This window comes from Mobula birostris, chromosome 7, assembly GCF_030028105.1.
Source record: "Mobula birostris isolate sMobBir1 chromosome 7, sMobBir1.hap1, whole genome shotgun sequence".
Taxonomy (NCBI): domain Eukaryota; kingdom Metazoa; phylum Chordata; class Chondrichthyes; order Myliobatiformes; family Myliobatidae; genus Mobula; species Mobula birostris.
Genome location: NC_092376.1, coordinates 129618029 through 129640289, shown reverse-complemented (window position 1 = coordinate 129640289; position 22261 = coordinate 129618029). Strand labels below are relative to the sequence as shown.

General features: G+C 41.0%; 1 protein-coding gene across 1 annotated transcript in view; it reads left to right on the top strand.

Moving 5' to 3' along the window:
- The window catches only part of htr4 (5-hydroxytryptamine receptor 4), a 146872-nt gene that overhangs the window by 398 nt on the left and 124213 nt on the right, over positions 1-22261 (top strand). The window lies entirely within an intron of this gene.

The following is a 22261-nucleotide window of genomic DNA, read 5'->3' as shown; positions in this document are numbered from 1 at the left end:
TTGTGTGAAAGAACGCTGAGATGTTGTTTACATGGCTAAGCAACAGAAGAATGTAATGGATGTTTCTTACTTTGCTCTGCTTCTCATTAATTGGGAGACTAATGGATTCGCATCATCTGACTCCTCGCTAGTTTGCAAGTGAGCGAATATTCTTTCAATTGTTAGATTTAATTCTAAATCCACAATAAAAAATGTACACGGTAAATTAAACGCAATTTAATTATATTTGGAACTTCTGTAAACTAGTTTTCACGTTTTGAGCTCGACTGAGAAGTGCGGCTCCGGATGAATGAATTGGAAGGGAAGAGTAGTTGGAAGGACTTGTCGTAATTCAGACCGCGGAATAAAACGCGAACGGTTTACGGTATTCATTCTATTTTGTGTGATCTTGAAAGATGCCGCTGGACTTAAGTGTATCGCACAGTACTGATGACAGACACTAACCCCTCAGTAAACATCAGCTGTATTTTACAGAGAAAAGCATCGCGCGCTGATACTTGTAGAACTGAACAAAATTTAAATATGATAGGAAATGAAAAGAGGAATGTGTAGACACGACGCATTGCTGCCTGTCCTCCCATCAAGTGGCTCAATAGTCATTTGTGAATTACCAAATTAACAATGGGAATGGAGAACCATAGTGATATGTTTTTTTTTTGATAACATGGTTTTACTCAATCGTGCGCGGGAATAGAAAATTCGTACATCTTTACAATTCCTTATTCATTGCCTTTAAGTCCATTTAGATCATTCAACATGTAACTGCACTAGATGAAAGTTGATCTTCGACCAGGTCATCAGTGTGATTGGGTGTAATTTGGCCTGAAGGAGACCTTACCACGATGTGAAATATTGCAGTCTATTACAGCAGTTCCTGGATCCAGCCATACCGTTTGGAGAACGAGTTCTAGCTGTAGGTGACACTCAAGAGCACAGCTTTTCCAAGCTGTGAGCGCGTGTGCGCTTTGTTACTGTGAACTGCCTGCGAAATTGGTTGAGTAGTCGCAAAATATTGTACCTCTGCAATCCATTCCTGGTCACATCACTTTTACAGTGGAATGGGCATATGTGAGGATGTCCGTTACTTATTACCTTGTGCAATGGTCAGATGTATCTCATTTCGGGAAAGCCAAATACTTTTTTCAGTGCAGAAACTTGCCCTGAAATACTAGATGTTTCCTATCTGCATCAATAATGTTCAAAAATGCTGCCCCCCCCCCCCCACACGACCTCCCGGGTCCACCTGCTAAAAGGCGAGGAGAGTACCAGGCGCAAAGAAACTCCAGCACCTGCAGGTTCCTCTGCAAGTTGCCCGGCATCCTGAGTTGGATATGCATCGCGCCTGACTGGCAGAAAATCCCAAAACTCCACTTTGTATCTCAAGGAGATGCGCCAGCAATCATCACACCAACAGAATCCGTGCAAGAAAGCGGCGACACAGCATCTCCTCCTCTATGTCCATCCGAAAGAATGAAAGCAATACTGTACATGTAAATGCAATGGCACCAGATTAATTTCCCTTGGCAGAAATTTGATAAACCAATTCCTATTTTCATGGAAGAACACAGTGAAAGAAAAATCAAGGAAGAACCTGCGGATGCTGCCTCCGTTGTTTGTTGAAATTGTGAATGTCCACACAAGAGCGCCGCTTTTGTGTGCTTGTGGTTGTGGATTTCTCCTTTAGACTGTAAGTATGGCACTATGCTGCAACCTGACATATAGCGTTCACGGGAATCGCAGGCTATGCAGGTCTACCTTTACAGTGCAACAGTTATTCTTCCCTGTTTTGCTCCACTTTAACTTTTAGAATAAATTTATAATAAATTCGCGTTATTATAATAACCTGGACATGCTTGTCCGCTGAACCTGTACTTGCGAGATCAATGCGCCATCATCGTGTCACTTCTGTAACAAAAACAATCCCAAGAAATCAATCAAAATTTCAGAGCGTGCTTTCGAGATTACTGACCTGTCGATAATAGTTTACCGTAACTGAGCATAGAGCGGGGCGGGAGACCGAAAACATCTGCTCACCCCTGTATTTCAGCTTAGGGGTTAAAAAAAAAGGCACTCATGACTTGTCTGAAGCATTCAAAGGTTAAGAGTGACTAATTGTTCAAAATTTGGGAACGTTGGGTGAAATGCCTTGTTATCTCAGCTATAACTTACCGGGCAGCCAATTAGTCTACCAACCAACCTGTCTTTGGGATGTTGGGGGAGAAAAACAAAGCACCTGATAATAGGGAGAGTATATAAATTCCTCTCAGACAGCAGCGCTGGATTGAACCTGGGTCTCTGAAGCTGAGAGGCAGGAGCACTACCTGCTGTGCCATAGTGACCCATCCCATACACTCTCACAGCAAATGTTTAAATTGTGCACTTAAAGCTGAATTTAATCTACTTTGCCAGCAAATTCTCTACCTGGGAAGGCTGTCGTGGATAGATCACTGGAGGTGCAGTATTTAGGAAGGAAGTGTTCGGAAGATTTTGGAATTGAGAGCGGTGAAGATCTGCCACAGAAGAGGAGTTGAATCCTGGAGCGGATCAGCCAGCTGACCATTGAATGGTGGGGAAGGCTTAAGGGGCCAAATGGCCATTTCCTGCTTCTACTCTCTTGTGTGCAGAGATCAGCATAAAATAGACAATAACTTTCGTGATCTTGGTTGAATTTGCATGGGAATAATAGCCAGCATTTATGTTGATGTTTGGTTTTCTGTCTTGTGAAATTATACTTGACCTTGTCTAAATAATAAAACTGTTCCTTATCAACACTTGACACATTCACAAATTTTCATCTTTCTCTGAAGTTTGTACAATATCGTTTTATATAGCACTCACAATTAGATTATAAACAAAATAGGAGGACCTGTAGATGATGAATGTAGCAATCCTTTAACCTGGCAGCTGGAAAAGGCACTTAAAGGGAAAGAGTAGTTTTCACTAACTTGAACTTGGGTCCCTCCAGTAATTAACCACGAAATAATATGTGAAATACCAATGTGAAAAGAAATCAATATGTTAATTTGCAGTCATGAATGTATCCAACCAGTACTTGTGACACCAAAAAAAAATAGTTTCAATTTTTCACCTAAACATCTCGCTGCATGCAGTACAATTTGTTTGCCAGGTAGTGGTTTGGTAAGGTAGTGAAAAGGTAGTTTTCCAGAAAGTGGACTTTTCTGGATACTTCGAAGTAACATAAAGACAGAGAACAAGTTTCTCATGAAGAATTTCATTATGAAATTTGGATGAATTGGAAACACTTATGAAAGTTTTCATTGAAGTGCATACAATAATTTAATCACTGCACAACTAAGAGCATCTGGTCTTACAATAAAGATACTTTATTAAAAAAGTGAAATGATTTTTGACAGTCAATTTATTTCCTTTTTAGAGCTCAAGCTAAAAAGAACAACACAGCAGAACTACACATGCATCAGACGACTGAGCTATATTTCATAAGTACCCTGATATGGGCATGGAGTAAATATGACTAATTGTCACCCTTTAACATTGCAATGTTGGATAGCATTTGTTCAGCAAACTAAAGACTTAACTGCTTCATCAGCGAATACTTTGGGTTTTGAGATTTGTGAAGTGTATGAAATGGGCGGGATTTAAATAGTCTGGCATTGCTTTTCGACACAGTTCTTCTGCTTTACCAAAGGCAATAAAAATTACAGAAACCAGATGACAAAACTGTGAAGTTTCGAATCCAATCATAAAATCTGCAAGTTTATCCTGGCACTGACTCTTGTGCTCTTTACTGTTTCAGTGGGAAATATCAATATTTGTGAAGGAAGATGAGCTTATCTGTGGGTAAATGAAGTCACCTTCAAAATGATCTTGGATCTGTAGAGAAAATGAAATTCATTAATGTAGTGAGCTTATCATCATAAATTCATATTCCAGCCAAGTGAACCACAGGTTACATAGATGAGAAAAAATATTTTGGACATGTGGAGGTAAATTTTAATAATAATCCACATATTTTCCAACTATATTTTCCAATGGAAGTTCATAATAATGAAAACATACAAATTAATTGTCTGAATTTTGTAGTTATAATACAAAACTTGGGGATTTCTGTGTGTTCAGTTCAATGCTGAACTGCTTTCCTGGTCCCTTACTCTTACTCAACACAGTGTATTATGTTGCAACCCTTTCCAGCATGTCTTATAGAAATCTGTCAACTTACAAGGAATGTAGTTTTTCTGAAATATTCTCACTGTAGCAATATATGTATTTTGCAGAACTGAATTATGATGGTGGTCTTATCTAATAAAATTCTTACTCAACAAACTCATATGAAACATCATTTTACGTGACTGAATCGCCATAGTACAATACAACACGGAAAAATATCTTTTTAGCCCTCCAAATAATTACTCAAGATAAATATTTCAAAATAATTAACTTTACATTAAAAGTTAGTCTTCTAAGATATGCTTATAAAATTGCTGCTTTTACAATTATCATATTTCTATTTCATGCTCTGTAAATATTTTTAAACATTAGTTAAAATATTGTATATTTTGGTATAGTTTGGCCTGTCTTCTATGAAGATTATTGAATATGTTATGAAGCACTGTGTTAGTTTGATATAATCTACTCAATAATAGAGATCCACAGACATGATGTCTCAAAGATCCAACATTGGAAACAAGTCGATGCTGTAGAGATAGTAAGATCTTCTTTCAAGATCAGTGGCAAATGCCACACTTCACCACTGACTGCAAAATGAAAGCAACTGAACTCACGTAAAAGCATACTTAATTATTTTAAAAGAGTATTTACAGTTGTATTGCACTTTAAAATTTCTGCCACCAGGTTAGTGGGGATAAAGTAATGGGAAGACAAACTAAAGCTATGGCAGAATGTTTATTTTCAGGGGTTGGATTTAACACATTTGGAGGAAGTTTCTTTACAGCTCAAATGTGGCAAACTTGAAAGCAGCACTTTGTTTTACATGAAGCATTCCTGATGCTAAAACAAAACAGTGTATTCATTTATTTCCCAACCCAAAAAAAACAGGAATATTTTCACTATTAGCCGAAGCCAGTTTTCAAGTTAACTTATAGTTCCGTAGATAGAAGGGGTTTTACTGTATATAAGCTATCAATTGACTTCTTATGTAAAGGAAAATTGAAAATAATGTAATTTATTTTAGGCTGCTGTCTGAGTGGGGGAAATCAGCCATCTGTTGCTATGTCAATTGATTTACTATTAGTACAACGCAATGGAAAGAGAATTCTGATGTTTTACAGAAAAGCCAAAGAATGTTGTGAGGTAGGAGGATTTGTGGTTTCTATAAAATCCACTCTTCATTTCCTTCAATGAAGTGCTGAGAATAGACTGACAGCAACTGATAAAGTGAGGAAAAACATCCCCTTCATTCCTTATGTCCAATTTGAAGTCATTTCAAAATTTTAAAACCTTTTCAATTAGTACAAGCTGCTTCCTCTGCAAAACTCATTGGGAAAAGGTTTTAAGTTGAATCCGTGCCAAGCAGAGCGGTGAGAGTAGACATTATGAAAAATAGGTTCTGGAGAGAAGACCTATGAAATGCAAGGGGTGAGTCAGAAAGCATATAAGCTTGCCAGAATAGATAAACAAAATTCGCAGACCAAAAGATCAGATTCTCTAAACCATTGGAAATGTGTTTCAGGATGCAGCTTATCAATTTATAAATCATATATTGGAACATCTGTAGTATAAGCAGAATGAGTCATAGAAAATTGCTCCTTAACTGAGTCAACGTGATGTGTGGCCCATGGAAGAAGTTCACCTTTCTGATCTTTGAAATGAGAAAGAAGAGATTGACAAGATGTGATGCGGCTGCTATTCTCTCTAGAAAGATTTATTTATTGCTTTTAGATCAAATGATTCAGAATGTGCCATGCAGATAAATAAATTAATGAACGGAGCTATTACTTATATTTTCAATCATAGTATATGTGATTTCTAGGTGAACGGGTTACATCCATTTTGCCCAGTTTGGTTGAGTATAGTGACTCTGAGAGAATAAATTTAACACGACTGCCTTGACAGAATGGCCTCTCTTTAAGTAAAGTAGTCTCTTGTCTATAATACATGTATTATTGAAGAAAATTGTCACCTCTCAGTCCAGGTCAGAGCTGAATCTGTTCATGTTAATAAGCCTAAGGTTGTTTGAAAAATCATAATGATGTTCCACAGAATCAAGAGATAATATCTGTTCTGTTTCCACCTAAAAATACAGAAGTAATATCTTCATTTTCCTTCCCCTTCACCATTTGATGTGCATTGGCTAATCAAGCAGCATCTCTGACAGAGGTACTGGAAGATAGCTGGCGAGAATTTATAATGGGAATTAAACATTCAGTTTGCAATTCTCTTCATGGACGAAGACACACAAAACATACAAATGTATTAGATAATCAGATTTAATGAGAACAAAGAACAAATATAAGGCATCCGTTAGTCTTGTGAGACCATGGATCTGTGCCTGGGAAGTCTTCACTCTCCAGGGCGCAGGCCTGGGCAAGGTTGTATGGAAGACCAGCAGTTGCCCATGCTGCAAGTTTCCCCTCTCCACAACACCAATGTTGTCCAAGGGAAAGGCATCCATACAGTTTGGCACCAGTGTCATTGCAGAGTAATGTGTGATTAAGTGCCTTGCTCAAGGACACAACACATTGCCTCGCTGGGGCTCAAACTCACGATCTTCAGGTTGCCAGTCCAATGCCTTAACCACCTGGACACATGCCCACAAAGAACAAAATATTATTCAAACATAGGACGAGACAATTTAGTGAACTTCAAAACTAATAAATCCTAAGGACCAATGAATTAAACCCCAGAGTTTTTAAAGAGATGGCTGGAGAGACAATGAATGCTCTGATATCATCTTCCAAAGATCTATAAAGTCTGGATTTATTCCTATACATTACAGCAGCCTCGCCATTTAAAAGAGATGGCAGAGAAAAATTTGAGAACTATGGATGGATCTGTTATCTGTTCACTGGTAGGAAAATGATGAAATCTATAATGGAAAAAGCAATGACAACACCTTCAAAAGAATAATAGGATTGAGTGAAAAATCATAAGCTTGACTAACTTGCTAGAGTTCTTTCAGATGTGATGATTAGGTCTTCAAAATGTGTTCAAAATGGTGCAGCCCAGGAGGTTGACCAGTAAGTCAGAGTGCATGGAATAGGGAAGAATATACTGACACGCATTGTGAATTGGTTATTGGACAAAAAGCAAAGAGTGGCAGTAAGTACATTGTTCTTAGCGGATAGGTTGTAAAGGAGAACTACACAAATTGATGCCTAAGCCACAATTTTTCATAAGCTTTATCAACAATTTGAATGAGAGAATTAAATATCAATTTTCCAGGTTTGCTGATGATACTAAACTAGGTGGGACTATGAATATGGGGGACACTGAAAAGTATGTTTTAAAGTGATACAGTGAGTGGGCAAGATCATGGGAGGTGGAATAGAGCAATGCAGCAGAGAAACAAACCCTTTGGCCCAAGTGGTGCATGCAAACCACAGTATCCTCCCGACTAGTCCCAGTTGCCCATGTTTGGTTCATAGCTCTCCACAACCACTCAATGTACCTATTCAAATGCCTCTGCAATTGTACAACATTTCCTCTGGCAGCTGATTCCATGTAAATAAGTTACCTCTTAGGTCTCCTTTAAATCTCTCTCCTTTTATCTTGTATCTGTGGGGGAAACCATGGGGAAAAGATGATGATCTTATTGTCATGTACCCCGTGACGGGTTAACGAACCAGCAAAAATAGAAAACACTTTGGAGTCCAGTATTGCTATTAACTGATATTATTTTATTAGTAACTACGCAATACAGTAATTTAAATGCAGATAAGTCAAACAGGTTAGCAATGATTATATATAAATATGTGTGGAAAAATACATGAAAACCAAGCTTCTTCAAGTCTAGGGGTAAATAGATAGCCTTACGACAATGAGTAAAGTTCAGTTCAGTTCGTGCTGTTGAGTTGAGTAGTGATGGAGAGAGAGAGAGGGAGAGATTTGAGTCTTCAGATAAGCTGACGCTATCGATCTTCCCATTGTCCTCTGAAATCCTTTAAAAGTCACCGACTGTGACCACAACAAAGGGGACCGTTCTTCTGTGGTGGAATCATCAACCCAGGCAAGAGTGGAAACATGGACAACTCCCCACCGGTCAATCCCCTTTCTCACTGCGAGAGCCACTGATTGATTTGCCTGATTGATCCTCCAATAACCCACTTTTTCGGTAGGCACTACATATCTCATTCACTGTCCAAAAACATGTGCCTGAGGTCTATCATCAGACCTCCTTTTCATCTCACCGTACTGAGTACCAACTGTCTCTCAAGTAACTCCTCCTTCCTTTGTCTGTGTAAGAAATGTACAAGCAGGCCTAGGAGAAAGTATAAACATACTCCAGAGAAACTATAATATTGATTGTCCATCAAATAACGCTGCACTCGGTCACCATAGCGACTTACGAGCTACTTGATGCTCTCTCTCTCCAACTCAGCAGAAATCCAAAAGTTCCTTGTCGTGCCTTAAGGTGACAGTCCAAAAGTTAGCCTTCGTCTCTCTCTCTCTTTCTTTCTCTCTCTCTTTTCAAAGGCACAGTTCATAGGGGTAATTGAGCACAGTTCATAGGGGTAATTCAGGACCCTGTCACACTTATTATCTTAAAATCCATACCCCTCATGATTTTATAAACATCTGTGCGGTTACCCCTCATTCTTGAGAGCTTCAAGGAATAACTGTCCAGTGTGGCCAACTTCTGGTTATAATTCTGGCCCTCTAGTCTAGGCTGCATCCTTGTAAATCTTTTCAGCACCCTCTCCAGCTTAACAATGTCTTTCCTATAATAGGGTGACCATACTGCGCACAATACTCCAAGTGCAGACTGACTAGTGACTTACTGTATATAACTACTGCATGTTCCTACTCCTAAACTTAGTTCCCTGACTGCTGAAGGACTTCTTCACTGCTATGTCGACCTGCAAACTTCTATTCTCACGACCCTCTAGAAAATGTGAAGGTTTCCACTTGGGCTCAAACGCCAGAAAAGCAGTTTTATTAAATAGTGAGAAATAATGGGTAGTATTGATTTTCAAAGGGACCCAGGTGCGCTTTATATAAGTGGTTGAAGGTTAGTCTACAAGCAATAAGAGGCCAAATAGTAGATTAGCCTTTATTACAAAAAGGTTTGAATAAGATGTCTTATTGCAATTGTATACAGCCATGGTAAAACCACACCTGGAGAAATGGGCACAGTTTTGGTCTCCTTATCTAAGAAGAGATACATTTGCCATAGAGGAAATGTAGTGAAAATTAACATGATCGGCTCAGCAATAGTAGGTTTGTCATATGATAAGGGATTCAGTAAACTAGGCCAGCATTCTCTGGAGTCTAGAAAAAAAGGAAAGATCTCATTCAAACCTATAAAATTCTTAAAGAACTTGACAGGCTGAATGCAGGGACAATGTTTTCCTTGGCTGAGGAGGCCAGGACTAGAGGCCATAACTTGATGGCTGGATCCTCAGACAGAAAGAAAGGAGATATTTCTTCATTCAGATGAAGTAAAACTATGGAGTTTCTACCCTGAAGGATTGTAGAGACACAAGTCATTGTATTCAATCAAAAGAGAAAACCATAGTTTTGTGATCATTGAGAGAATCAAAAAGATATGGGGATGGTGCTGTAAAATGGCACAAAGGGAGGAGATCAGCTACAATCATTCTTAACATAGGGAAGACTTGAAGAGCCAAGTGGCCTTATTGTTCTTGTGAGTTAAAGTAACAATGTGCTTTATTGAACAAAATATCTTGCAGAGACGGACAGAGGGCAGTTCTGTTCATCATACTAGCTCACAGACAACAAACCAAACCTCTTCGATACCAATAGTGTATGAGCAGACCGGATGGTCATATCCTTAAAGCAGTACATCCAGTATTATATCAGGCACATGAGTTACATTCTTACTTTAATAATGAAAATCAAAAGAAAAAGAGCACTAAATAACTCTGTACTAACCGGTTGCAATGCTACCGCCCACCCCAACCGTCTCCCCAGCCCCTCCAGTCCTGTTAGTGATATATCACTAGCCCACACCACTTTATTTTCACCATGGATGTCCAGTCCTTATATACTTCCATCCCCCATCAGGAAGGTCTCAAAGCTCTACGCTTCTTTTTGGATTCCAGACCTAATCAGTTCCCCTCTACCACCACTCTGCTCCATCTAGCGGAATTAGTCCTTACACTTAATAATTTCTCCTTTGGCTCCTCCCACTTCCTCCAAACTAAAAGTGTAGCTATGGGCACCCGTATGGATCCTAGCTATGCCTGCCTTTTTGTTGGGTTTGTGGAACAATCTATGTTCCGTGCCTATTCTGGTATCTGTCCCCCACTTTTCCTTCGCTACATCGACGACTGCATTGGCGCTGCTTCCTGCACGCATGCAGAACTCGTTAACTTTATTAACTTTGCCTCCAACTTTCACCCTGCCCTCAAGTTTACCTGGTCCATTTCCGACACCTCCCTCCCCTTTCTAGATCTTTCTGTCTCTGTCTCTGGAGACAGCTTATCCACTGATGTCTACTATAAGCCTACTGACTCTCACAGCTATCTGGACTATTCCTCTTCTCACCCTGTGTCTTGCAAAAACGCCATCCCCTTCTCGCAATTCCTCCGTCTCTGCCGCATCTGCTCTCAGGATGAGGCTTTTCATTCTAGGACAAGGGAGATGTCTTCCTTTTTTAAAGAAAGGGGCTTCCCTTCCTCCACTATCAACTCTGCTCTTAAACGCATCTCCCCCATTTCACGTATATCTGCTCTCACTCCATCCTCCCACCACCCCACTAGGAATAGGATTCCCCTGGTCCTCACCTACCACCCCACCAGCCTCCGGGTCCAACATATTATTCTCCGTAACTTCCGCCACCTCCAACGGGATCCCACCACTAAACACATCTTTCCCTCCCCCCCCCTCTGCATTCCGCAGGGATCGCTCCCTACGCAACTCCCTTGTCCATTTGTCCCCCCCCCATCCCTCCCCACTGATCTCCCTCCTGGCACTTATCCGCGTAAGCGGAACAAGTGCTACACATGCCCTTACACTTCCTCCCTTACCACCATTCAGGGCCCCAAACAGTCCTTCCAGGTGAGGCAACACTTCACCTGTGAGTCGACTGGGGTGATATACTGCGTCCGGTGCTCCCGATGTGGCCTTTTATATATTGGTGAGACCTGACGCAGACTGGGAGACCACTTTGCTGAACATCTACGCTCTGTCCGCCAGAGAAAGCAAGATCTCCCAGTGGCCACACATTTTAATTCCACATCCCATTCCCATTCTGACATGTCTATCCACGGCCTCCTCTACTGTAAAGATGAAGCCACACTCAGGTTGGAGGAACAACACCTTATATTCCGTCTGGGTAGCCTCCAACCTGATGGCATGAACATTGACTTCTCTAACTTCCGCTAAGGCCCCACCTCCCCCTCATACCCCATCTCTTTCTTATTTTTATGCACACATTCTTTCTCTCACTCTCCTTTTTCTCCCTCTGTCCCTCTGAATATACCTCTTGCCCATCCTTTGGGTCCCCCCCCCCCCGTCTTTCTTCCCGGACCTCCTGTCCCATGATCCTCTCGTATCTCCTTTTGCCTATCACCTGTCCAGCTCTTGGCTCTATCCCTCCCCCTCCTGTCTTCTCCTATCATTTTGGATCTCCCCCTCCCCCTCCAACTTTCAAATCCCTTACTCACTCTTCCTTCAGTTAGTCCTGACGAAGGGTCTCGGCCTGAAACGTCGACTGCACCTCTTCCTACAGATGCTGCCTGGCCTGCTGCGTTCACCAGCAACTTTGATGTGTGTTGCTTGAATTTCCAGCATCTGCAGAATTCCTGTTGTTTGCGTTTTAATATCACTAGCTTGAAGCTCAAGAAACTTAAGAGCTGATGTTTGAAATCTTCACTCAGTAATAAAAAAATCTTAGAATCACCAGCCTAAAAATAGACCTTTCTGAACTTAGGGGTGAACTGAAAGTCCGTGCAAATTGTACAAAGACTTCTGCACTGCTAAAGCTAGTTATCACAAAGCATACAGCAATGTTGACATTATGCCTCATTGATGAACTGCAAAAACAGATAACTTTCCGTTCCAAAATTCTTTCTTTAAGGATTTAAGCTGGGGTTTCCACAGACATTCTGAAAGGACACGATGGATAAGACTTGTCTGGACAACATAATTGCTCATACTTTGAAGGAAGTTATTTGGGTTTAGAATAAACATAAGTTTTCCGACACCTTGGTTTTAAACAACTTGTCATAGCTTTGTGCACTTGAAAATGAAGCCACATGCATTAATTAGGCATAGATCAAAACCTTAATGCACTTGATGAAGCTGAGCAGCTTTTACTCATCTTAACATACCAGAAAAGGAACTTGATCTTGGATTGGTTCCTCTTTTCCAAAGCTACATGTTGCTTCTTTTCAAATTCACTTATTTCTTTTTCAGTTGACTTGTGAAAATAAATACAAAATTGCCCTAAAACAATAGCTCATTGAAGAGGTCTTTTCCAACTCCATGGACACTAGTGATAGCTACTAAAGAGAATGGCTCTTTTTAAGAAATGCAGCAAGTTAACATTGAAATTAATTAAGATTTTTATACTTGAATGACTTCTGAAGTGCAGTGTTGAAATGAGGAGTTTGGTTAAGCCAAAAAGAGGTCAAGCATATCAATTTTGAAAAATATTACATTTGTGTTTATAAATACTTCCTATGTTTGTACCAGAAGGATTATTTGGGAGTATGAAATATCCAATATTCCTCAGCCAAATTTTTAATGCAAATTAATTTGAAACAGATTTCTATATAGATTGTCCTAGAATAAAGGGGAAAAAAACTGGAGGCAAGGTCCCAGAAATATTTTTGTTACAAACATTTTTGTGAGATTAGTCAGAAAATTATGGAAATCACTGAACTAGAGTTTGAAACTGTGTCACCTTAAGACTAATTTCCTAGACAGTTAAGTTAACAGTTAGAGTAGGACTTTCATTCTCTGCCAGTTAGAGCGCACTACAAATTGCAGTAGAAAAGATTAGCAGAGAAATGGAGAATAATAATAGAAATGAAGGAAACAACAACAAAGTCAAATAAATATTTTGATTCTTCAAATCAAGACATGAAAAACATAACAAACTTTGCAAGGAACTAATGGGTTGGCTTTTGATGTGACTTGGCAACAGCACATGATGAATGTTGAGCTCTATGATGACCTACCAATGCTCACCATTAAAATCGAGGCAAGAAGACTGCAACTAGCAGGGCACTGTCTATGCCGCCCCGAGCTACCTGCCAGCCTAGTCATCATATGGGAGTCCAAGCACGGGAGGATGAACACTGGGCGCCCTCCCAAGACTATGGACAACAGGCCCCTAGAAGACAGCAGCGCGGCTAATGTAGATGAACTGAACACACTGATGAGGGAGAGGGAGAAGTGGAGAGTCCGTCATCGTGCCTGACACCGGCCCGCTAGGCCTGAGTCGACGTAGTAGTAATGGGATAATGAAAGCGTGAAACTGGATTAATTAATATTAATAAGAGACCTGTAAAAAATAATAGGAATAATGATGATAAATCCTTCAGATGTGATTATATACATCTCAAGTTTTAAAAAAGATGGCTGCAGAGATTATGGTGCATCAGTTGTGATCGAGAATTCCAAGATTCTTTATTCTCATCTCCATGGATTGGAAAGAAGCAAATGTCACCCTCTTGGTCAACTAAGGAGGAAGAAAGAAAATAGCATATCAAAAGCTTACTATTTGATCTCATTCATAAGAAATAACAGAATCAAATATTCAGGACATAATAACGGGATTTCAAAAATCACAATGTTTTCTTGGAATTTTCGTTCATGATGTTTGAGTGTGTGTAGTTCAGCCACTGAATATGTTCAGCGCTAGGAGTGTAAACTCAAACACGAGGAAATCTGCAGATGCTGGGATTTCAAGCAACATCACACAGCATCCACACAAACTATTACCCAGTTTGGCGGGGCCGAGGGTTGTTTCCCTAGACGACAGCGAGCCCAGCGACCCTGAGGGTGGCCAGGGGGCTACACACGTAAAAGCTGCGGAACAAGTGCTACACATGCTCTTACACTTCCTCCCTCACCACCATACAGGGCCCCAGACAGTCCTTCCAGGTGAGGCAACACTTCACCTGTGAGTCGACTGGGGTGATATACTGCGTCCGGTGCTCCCGATGTGGCCTTCTATATATTGGTGAGAACCGACGCAGACTGGGAGATCATTTCACTGAACACCTACGCTCTGTCTGCCAGAGAAAGCTGGATTTTTCAGTGGCCACACATTTTAATTCCATGTCCCATTCCCATTCTGATATGTCTATCCACGGCCTCCTCTACTGTAAAGATGAAGCCACACTCAGGTTGGAGGAACAACACCTTATATTCCATCTGGGTAGCGTCCAACCTGATGGCATGAACATTGACTTCTCAAACTTCCGCTAATGCCCCATCTCCTCCGGTACCCCATCTGTTATTTATTTATATACACACATTCTTTTTTTCTCTCTCCTTTTTCTCCCTCTGTCCCTCTCACTATACCCCTTGCCCATCCTCTGGGTTTTCCCCCTCCCCCGCCTTTTCCTGCTCCCTAGGCTTCCTGTCCCATGATCCTCTCATATCCCTTTTGCCAATCAACTGTCCAGCTCTTGGCTCCATCCCTTCCCCTCCTGTCTTCTTCTATCATTTCAGATCTCCCCCTCCCCCTCCCCCTCCCACTTTCAAATCTCTTACTAGCTCTTCTTTCAGTTAGTCCTGACGAAGGGTCTCGGCCCGAAACGTTGACTGCACCTCTTCCTAGAGATGCTACCTGGCCTGCTGCGTTCACCAGCAACTTTTAAGAATGGAAACTGATGGATATTAGGGTTCTTGAAGGATGTGGGTTTAACACGGGGAGATGGGGTTGATACAGAATTTTAGAGATGACATTATTTCATGTTGAAACAGGCTCATGCAATCCAATTTTTTCCTTTCTTAAGTGAGAAGGCAAACTTAGAGACATCTGGTGCATGTCTTTGTACAGTGTAATTCTGAATCACAATATGTGGGAATTCTAAAGATTACAGACAAAATAATATTTCACAATCTAATATAAAAAATGTCACCTTACAGCTGTTGTAATTGACATCTAAAAATTGTTTGCATTGTATGAAAATAGTATACTCTGTGGTAAAAGTTTCAAAGATTAAGGCCAGTTGTCAGTCTGAAACTAAACCATACTAACACACACAAGGTGCTGGAGGAACTCAACAGGCCAGGCAGCATCTATGGAAAAGACAATAGTTGATGTTTCGGGTTGAAACCATAGTAATGTGTTTTGGACATTAACCTTCCAATTGACCTTTCACTGACAATTAGCGTCACTGAACATTGATCAGGAATGGGAGCTGCAGCTCCCACTTCACCTCTTTGAACATTGTGGAGTGAATCATATAACTGCCACTGATATGCTGGGGACTGTAGGAAGGGGAAGTCGGGAGAACACACACCGGTCCTAGTAGAAAGCATGAGCAGCTTCAAATGTTTGCACGTCAACCTCTCAGTGGATATACAAATCCTGGACCCAGCTCAGTGATGTTGTCATGAAGAAGTTATGCCAATGGCTATACATCATTGAGAGTTTGAGGAGATTTAGAATGTCACCAAAGACTCTTATCAAGTTTCTTCGGATGTGCAATGAAGGGCCTTCTGACTGGCTGTGCCACTGCCAGATTTGGAGCCTCCAAAATGCAGGATCAAAAGACATTGCAGAAGATTGTAGATTCAGCCAGCTCTATCGTAGGCACAGCCCTCCACACCATCGAGAATGGCTTCAAGAGGCAATGTCTCAAAAAGGCAACGTTCATCATTAAGGAGCCTCACCATGTGAAACATGACCACTTCTCATTGCTACCATCAGAGAGGAGGTGTGGAAGCCCAAAGACCCACACTCAGTGTTTTAAAAACAGCTTCTTCCCTCCATCGTCACATTTCTGAATAGTCCATAAACCCATGAAAACCATCTCTTGATCCTGCTTCTGTGCTGTTCATTTCTTTGTATTTTTGTATATTATGGTAATGTATATTACGCCACCAGAAAACAACAAATCTCACAACAGATATCAGTGATGGATAAATGAAAGCATGCAAATTTGTTAAAACAATATATTCAAATTTTTAAAATGTAGACTTAGTGACAGATGGGACATTGATAAACTGTTGATTAATGAAATAGGAAGATAAATCCTCGCTTGGAATATAGTATTTATTCAAACATTTATATTACATTCCAAATATATTGACCAGTCTACTAGACATCAAGAGTCAGTTGTCTTCACAGCTACATTAAAAAAATACACACAAGCATGTCATGGAAAGTGAAAAAACATTCTCATAACATGAGGATGTGTAACGGAGGGTATGTAGGTATATTGCCTCTTCAGTCATGTTGCCGTATTTTATTACAGCAGTTGTTAAAATTACCATGGCTTATGGGAAGTTAAGATTATAAGATTATAGATTTAGAAGGGAGAACCTAAAATAAAAAAAAAATGTTTTTAGGGCAGTTTTTCAGAGTGCCTGGAAATAGGTAGCATTGTTTCATAGCGTATTACCCTCAGACAGTTTGGTTCACCGTTACCTCAATATTCAGTTATAAACATAATGAGAATAACAAAAAAGTATCTAGTGCTTTCCCAGAATATATGATGAAAAATCTCTTCTCAGGCTTCCAGCCAGGCACAGATATCAATTTTAACCGACATTTCAATGACAGACTCTGCCATTTTCATCAGGGATAATGCCTGGGCATGTCTAGTCCAGCAGTATTTATACCCTCATCATCCATCCTTCCTGATTGGTTAGTCCTCATCCAATCAGGTTTCCACTGTGCCACCTTGTTTACAACTGAATTTCAATTCTTACTTAGAGTGAGACCTTTGCCTTTGTTAAAATTCTTTTTCTCTAGTTTTATTTCAATGGCTTCCTTCATTAGATAGTCTCAAAACCCATTGCCGCAGCTCAGTAGTTCTGTGCCATCAAAGTCAATCCTGTGGTCATTGCATATGTAATGTTCTGCTACCATTGCTTTCTTTGAGTAACCCAAACAGATACACCTCCTGTGCACCTTAATGCGTGTTTCCACTGTGCGCCCCATCTGGCTGATATATGCTGCGCTGCCTTCACAGGAAATCCTCTAAAAGCCAGCCGTCCTGAGTCCCAGGTCATCTTTGACCCACATAAGCTGTGATTTGAGCTTCCTTACTGGATTGTGGATGGTATTAATCTGATATTTCTTTAGGATCCTGGTGATCCTTCCAGAACCATGGAAATATAGGGAAGACATGCAGTAGCAAGGGTACCTCCTTGTTGCTAGGTTTCCTGGTTTTTCCATTGGCCCTTTTAAGGGACTGACTGATTTCCTTCACCTTGTAGCCATTCCGTAGGAATGTCATGCGTAATCATCTTATTTCCTCATGGAGACTCTCTGGGTCCAAAATAGTTTTCGCACGATTATTCAAAGTAGAATTAATTGATCTATGCTGTGTGGCGTGATGGTGGCTGTTATTGTTGAGGTATAAGTCCCTGTGAGTGGGTTTCCAGTAAATGCTATGCACAAGGCTACCGTCTGGTTTCCTTAGCATCAAAATGTTCAGAAAAGGGAGGCCACCATTCTTCTCCATCTCCATCGTAAAGTGAATGTTTGGATGAATGCTGTTCAGATGGGCATGAAACTGTTGGAGTGCTTGGAGTCCATGAGGCCACATTATGATCCACAAACCCGTAAGGAAGCGCAAATCACTTCTTATGTGGGTCAAAGATAACCTAGGACTCATGATGGCTGGTGTTTACAGGACTCCCTGTGAATCCAGGGCAGCATATATTGACCAGAGGGGGTGCATGACAGAAACCTGCATCAAGGAGCACAGGAGGTGTATCCATTTGGTTTACCCCCCCCCCCCCGGAGAAATCAGTGGTAGCAGAACATTACATTTGCAATGGCCATAGGATTGACTTTGACGGCACAAAACTACTGTGCCATGCCAATGGGTTTTGGGACTGCCTGCTGAAGGAAGCCATTGAAATAAAACTAGAGAAAAAGAATTTTAGTAAAGACGAAGGTCTCACTCTGAGTAAGAACTTGAATTCATTTGTAAACAAGATGGCACAGCGGAAACCTGATTGGATAAAGACCAACCAATCAGGAGGGACGGACAATGGGGTATATATGCCACCGGACTAGACATGCTCAGACATCAGCCCTGATGAAGATGGTAGAGCTTGTCATTGAAATGTTGGTTAAAATCAATACCTGTACCTGACTGGAAACCCAAGAAGAGTTTATTCGAAATGAGAATAATGTTTAACTTTGAAATCAATAGTTAACCATGAAGCATATTAAGTAACTTGGAGACTGAATAAATCTGTAAATGATATTGATGGTGGGATTTTGTTAAAGAAATATTTTAATTATGATGTAAATGAGTGTCCAAGAAGAATTTAGAGTTCATCTTTCATAGAGACTCCTATGATCACCTCATTAATTGGATCAGGTATTAAAGACAACTAGTGAAATATTTGGTTGATGGCAAAATGAATCATGTGTGAAAGCAAAGATTAAAGAGTAATTTTTATAAAGCAAGTACATAAAAATAATGCTGGATTTGGACTCCCATGAAAGATGTTGAGGAAACTGTTTCACAAGAATGCTCCTGAAAGGAAACAAAAAGGTACACAAAAGCATAGTAAATCCAAGCTGTTTTATTATAATGTAGATTGGATAAAGATATTTAAAATTATGAAGAGTAACAGGTGAAGAGGAGATAAATTTGATAATGAACCATAACAAAATTAATGAGTACTAGAATGATAGTCACAATAGCCATTTGCGTCTTTGTAGCACTCAAGGAAGAACCTGGTGGGCACTTAAAAATGTTTCATCCATGTCTGTAAAGCACAAGGTCCACCTGAAACCCTGAGAGTAACAAAATTGGCTGTAGAGCTGGTTGTGGGGGGTGGGTGGGTTCTATCCAAGGCAATAGTGGACTGCAGTAGGATTAGCATAGAACCTGGAACAGTACAGCACAGGAACGTGCCTTTTAGCCCACAATGTTGTGACAAACCAATTAAATTAATCAAATAGTCAACTAAACTAATCCCTTTTGCCAACAAAATGTCCATATCCTGCCAGTTCCCTCACATTCATGAGCCTGTCTAAATGTCTCTTAAAAGTCCTGAATGTATCAGCTCACCAGGAAGCACTTTGTAGGTACCCACCACTCCCTGTGTATAAAACAAATTACCCCTCACCTCTCCTTTAACATTACACCTTCATCTCAAATGGATGCCCTCTGGTATTAAATAGTTCAGCCCTGGCAAAAATATACCATCTGTCTACTCTTATCTATGCACTCATAATCTCATAGACCTCTATCAGATCTCCCCTCAGCCTCTCCAATCCAAAGAAAACAATCTCTCATTAAAGCATATGCACTCTATTCCAGGCAGCACCCTGGTAAACCACTTTTGCACCCTCTCCAAAGCCTCAACATCCTTCCTTTAATTGAGTGACCAGAACTGCATGCAAGGCTGCAGATGTGGTCAAACTAGAGTTTTACAAAGCTGCAACAGAACTTTCCTGACTTTTGCATCAACTAATAAAGGCGAGCATGGCCTATGCATACTTAACCACACTATCAAGCTATGTAGCCACATTCAGAGTGTTATGAGCTTGGACCCCAAAATCCCTCTGCTCAGTAACACTGTTAAAGATCTTGCCCTTAACAGTATACTATCTCTTTACATTTGACCTAGGTGCAACACTTCACATTTGGCTGGGTTAAACTCCATCTGCAATTTCTCTGCCAATGTCTGCCGTGGGATTGAATTTAACAGCCAAGAGGTAATGTTTCAGCTATGTAGGACCTTGGTCAGACCCCACTTGGAGTACCGTGCTCAATTCTGGTCGCCTCAATTCTGGAAGGACATGGGAACCACAGAATGGGTACAGAGGAGATTTTCAAGGATGTTGCCTGGATTGGGGAGCATGCCTTATGAGAATAGGTTGAGTGAACTCGGCCTTTTCTCCTTGGAGCAATGGAGGGTGAGAGGTGACCTGATAGAGGTGTACAGGATAGTGAGAGGCATTGTTCATGTGGATAGTCAGAGGCTTTTTCCCAGGGCTGAAATGGCTAGCACGAGAGGGCACCATTTTAAGGTGCTTGGAAGTAGGTACGGAGGAGGTGTCAGGGATAAGTTTTTTACGCAGAGAGTGGTGAGTGCATGGAATGGGCTGCCGGGGGCGGTGGTGGAGGCAGAAACTATGGGGTCTTTTAAGACACTCCTTGTTAGGTACACAGAGCTTAAAAAAATAGAGGGCTATGGGTAAGCCTAGGTAGTTCTAAGGTAAGGACACGTTCGGAACAGCTTTGTGGGCCGAAAGGCCTGTATTGTGCTGTAGGTTTTCTATGTTTCTATGTTTCTATCTGATTTCTATCCTGTAGTATTCTTTGCTGGTCATCTATGTTATCCACAACATCACCAATATTCATATCACCTGTAAACTTACTAATTCACCTATTCACATTTTCACCCAGGTCATTTATATACATCACAAACAGCAGAAGTCCCAGTATCCTTGCAGAATACTACTAATCACAGATCTCCAGCTAAAATAAGTCCCCTGGACCACTACCCTCTCCTTTCTATGAGCAAGCCGGATCTGAATCCAAATGACCAATTCACCATTGATCCCATGCGTCTTAATCTTCCCAGTGAAACTCCCATGAGAAACCTTGTCAAACACCTTACTGTAATCCATCTTGACAACATCCTCAACTCAACCTTCATCAATGACCCTTGCCACCTCATCAAAAACCTCAATGAATTGAGTAAGACACAACCTGCCCCGCACAAAGCTATACTGGCTCTCTAATTAGGTCATGGATCTCCAAATGCTCATAAATCATAGAGAACCATAGAACCATAGAAACTACAGAACAGAAACAGGCCCTTTGGCCCTTCTTGGCTGTGCCGAACCATTTTCTGCCTAGTCCCACTGACCTGCACACGGACCATATCCCTCCATACACCTCCCATCCATGTATCTGTCCAATTTATTCTTAAATGTTAAAAAAGAACCCGCATTTACCACCTCGTCTGGCAGCTCATTCCATACTCCCACCACTCTCTGTGAGAAGAAGCTCCCTAATGTTCCCTTTAAACTTTCCCCCCCTCACCCTTAACCCATGTCCTCTGGTTTTTTTCTCCCTTTGCCTCAGTGGAAAAAGCCTGCTTGCATTCACTCTATCTATACCTATCATAATTTTATATACCTCTATCAAATCTCCCCTCATTCTTCTACGCTCCAGGGAATAAAGTCGTAACCTATTCAACCTTTCTCTGTAACTGAGTTTCTCAAGTCCCGGCAACATCCTTGTAAAGCTAAGAATTCCCTAAGAATTCTCTAGCGACTTCCCTACCACAGATGTGAGGCTGACCAGTCAGTTTCCTGGATTATCCCATGCTTCCCTCTTGAATAATGGAACATTAGCTAATTGCCACTCCTCCAGGATCTCACCTGTAGCTAGAGTTAGGAAGCTAGATTAGCAGTGGACCAATTGATTTGCAGAGGGAGAGAGCTTCACACAGGTCAGGGAGAAGAGTTTAAAATAGGAGCTTTTCGTGGGACTCGACGCATTAGTGGCAGACCAATCGATGTGTGATTCATTAGCAGGAGCATATAAAAGTAAGGCAGGGTCAAAGCAGAGTGGGCGTTGTGTGATTGGACTAATGTAGGAGTGGGAACGAGGCTTTGGCTCAAGAGGCTTTGACGAGGAGGCACAGGTAAGTAACAGGTAAGGTTTTTGTACTGGTTGAATAAAAAGACCCTAAATTACAGCTAATTAAATAAAGTAGGGATGATGCAGGATCAGGTGATGCACTGTAGCTGCATGATGTGGGTGCTGGTGGCCACATCTGCAGCAAGTACTGGCTGCTCGAGGAAATCAGGCTCAAAGTTGATGACCTGAAAACTGAGCTTCAAATACTGGGGCACATCAGGGAGGTGGGAGAGTTACCTGTATTCTCTGTTTCAGGAAGTAGATACTGACTCAAATTTGGTCCGTGGTCAGGGACAAGAGGGTATGACTATGAGTGAGGAAGGTAGTGT